Below are 2961 nucleotides of genomic sequence, written 5' to 3'. Positions count from 1 at the left end.
GGAATCTAAATAGATCATGCAATTAATAAATTCGGACATGTTCCAAGACAGAAACCTGTGAAAATGTCTGATTCAGAGCAAACACGAACGTTTCATTATATAGATTTCGTGTAAAGAAGAATTAGTCCATTACGGCCAATATAAGTCGCTGATTCAAGTCACGGCCAGATGTTCCCTCGCAGAGTAGCTATTAGCATCGGTTTGTACTTCTGCGTTCCCTCGTAATGATATTGCATAGTACTAACATTATTTATTTATTTATTTATTGCTTATAAACTTGACGATTTTAGGATCTCAAGGCGCTCTCTTACATCTGATCAGGAACAATACATAGAAAACAATCACATAGGTAATTATTATTACGTCAGTGTGGTAACGAGGAAGTAAAACGGATGAAGCGTAACGGTTTCGCAGGTTTTTAAAATATTATAAATAATTTTGAAGCAACAATAAAATCAGAAGTTTTAGTAAAACACTGAAAAGGAATATCAATATTGCAGTTGACACTTTATAATTTTTTTCCATGATATCATACACTAAAGTGTTACAAACATGGGCCGCGCGTGATTAGCCGAGCGGTCTTAGGCGCTGCAGTCATGGACTGTGGAGCCGGTCCCGGGGGAGGTTCGAGTCCTTCCTCGGGCATGGGTGTGTGTGTTTGTCCTTAGGATAATTTAGGTTAAGTAGTGTGTAAGCTTAGGGACTGATGACCTTAGCAGTTAAGTCCCATTAGATTTCACACACATTTGAACATTTTTTGTAACAAACATGTTAGCAAGCATTGACAATAAGATGTAAGGTACTTGGCGAAACGGTCACTCATTTTTGAAAATCATTCGAAGCCGAACAAGTCCAAATGACTCATGCAAATGAGGACGTATCCATATTTAAATGTACGTTTTAAAGAAATGTTTTCGTTGTAGCTTTGATTTACAGATATGAACTGCCTTTTGGCACAAAAGTAAAGATGTTTCCATTTAAATACGTTGCTTTCATTCATATTTATGGCTGAAATAAGTTTTACGTTTCTTGCGAAAAACTACTTTTGCTGGACATGTTCGTCTTTCCATGTCACCTACCTATTTGTGACCTAGGTCAATAACATTGACTCCTTTGCATCCTGTGTCTAATTCTGACACGTTTTGCTTCCATCACGTGACTCATCTCACTGATCTATCCATTATTTCACAACGAGCCACGCCCCCTTGTCTATGATGACGTCAAGCCCAACTTTCCCCTTTCCCTAACCTTACCTTCCCTCCACCCCCCCCCCCACCCCACACCCACCCCCTACCCCGCCTCTCCCGATTACAGTTTAGCAAATAAAATGAAACAACCAATCAAAATCCAAGATAGTGGAAATTATCCATTTCTGCTATTATGCACTCAGTCGTCAGGCTACGAGGGGCCTACCGGGACCATCCGACCGCTGTGTCATCCTCAGTGGAGGATGCGGATAGCAGGGACGTGGGGTCAGCACACCGCTCTCCCGGCCGTTATGATGGTATTCTTGACCGAAGCCGCTACTGTTCGGTCGAGTAGCTCCTCAGTTGGCATCACGAGGCTGAGTGCACCCCGAAAAATGGCAACAGTGCATGGCGGCCTGGATGGTCACCCATCCAAGTGCCGAGCACGCCCGACAGTGCTTAACTTCGGTGATCGCACGGGAACCGGTGTATCCACTGCGGCAAGGCCGTTGCCTATGCTATTACGAAAATTTAGAAAAAAATTAATAAAGGACAGATGCGAGTAGGATTCGTGCTTCGAGAGCTCCGTAGAAACTTAATTACGAAACACTGGTTTCCAAAATTAAAGCAACAAACCAATATTTCTGCATCCTCTGTCTAATTTACGATATAATCATACAAACTGTGTATCATATGTCCGTACGATTGTGTTCTGCACGGAAGATGGCATTTCGGTCAATGGACAACCATTACAACTATGACGCCGGACCACCTCTGAGAGGAGGTAGTGTTTACCGGGTAGTCCTACATCCACACTCGCTGTGCTGTATAGCCAAACAGAAGATGCCTACCAGACTCTCTGTAGTGAAAATCCACAGAAAGTAAGGAAGCAGGACAGTTGCAAAATTGATTTGTCTCGATGGCTTAATGTGAATCGTTCTGTTGTTGAATCGTTCTGTTGTTCGTCGGATGTGGAAACAGTTTATAGAGACAGAAACTGTATGCCGAAGACCAAGAAAGGCCCGACCACGTGTGACTTCAGGAAAGAGGACCGTTCTTTGGCGTAAGGGCACGACAGTACCGCCTTAGTACTGCACAGCAACTGGCATGAGAGCTCGCAGCAGCCACTGGACGTGTTGTATCGAGGAGAAGTGTCTGCAGAAGGCATCGGCAGAGTGGCATTCACTGTCGGAGACATGCGTCTTCACAGAAGGGAACTTCTACATTGGAATCATCAACATGCCGTCTGGACGGTCGAACAGTGGAACAAAGTTGTTTTCACATATGACTCCCAATTTAATCTGGAGAGCGATTCTCAATGTACTCGCATCTGGAGGGAAAGTGGAACACGATTTCGGCGCCAAAACATTGTGGAAAGAGACTGATGTCGAGGAGGATCCCTAATGGGATGGGCAGTGATTACATTTACCACTCGAACCACTCGTCATGGAACTGTATGGGTGAATCGGCAAGGTTTAACTGCTGTCAGGTATCGTGACGAGATCGTGGGACCTCATTTGCCGTTGTTGCAAGGTCCTGTGAGCCGTAATCCTGAGTTCCGATTTAGTCTGGAGAGTGATTCTCAATGGATTCCCTTTCAAGATGCCGGCCTCAGGAATTCCAAGACGTTCGAGAATGTTTTAATTTTAAGTACGTGTACTTCTGTATTCGCTACTGAAATTCTTCCTTTATTTTTTTTCATTTTGCATTTATATTAACATCCTATGCTAACTGAAAATTGCAGATGCATTGACTTCGTGAGCTACCGTCGTTT

At 43.6% G+C, this 2961-nt stretch overlaps 1 pseudogene; it reads right to left on the bottom strand.

Annotated features, from left to right (window-relative positions):
• Nucleotides 1–1583: 1583 nt before the first annotated feature.
• LOC124717255 lies at nt 1584–1701 on the bottom strand (annotated as a pseudogene).
• Nucleotides 1702–2961: the final 1260 nt, after the last annotated feature.

The sequence above is a fragment of the Schistocerca piceifrons genome, chromosome 1 (genome assembly GCF_021461385.2).
Source record: "Schistocerca piceifrons isolate TAMUIC-IGC-003096 chromosome 1, iqSchPice1.1, whole genome shotgun sequence".
Classification (NCBI taxonomy): Eukaryota; Metazoa; Arthropoda; class Insecta; order Orthoptera; family Acrididae; genus Schistocerca; species Schistocerca piceifrons.
Note: the sequence above shows the minus strand (reverse complement) of the source record. Positions and strands in the feature narration are given on the sequence as shown.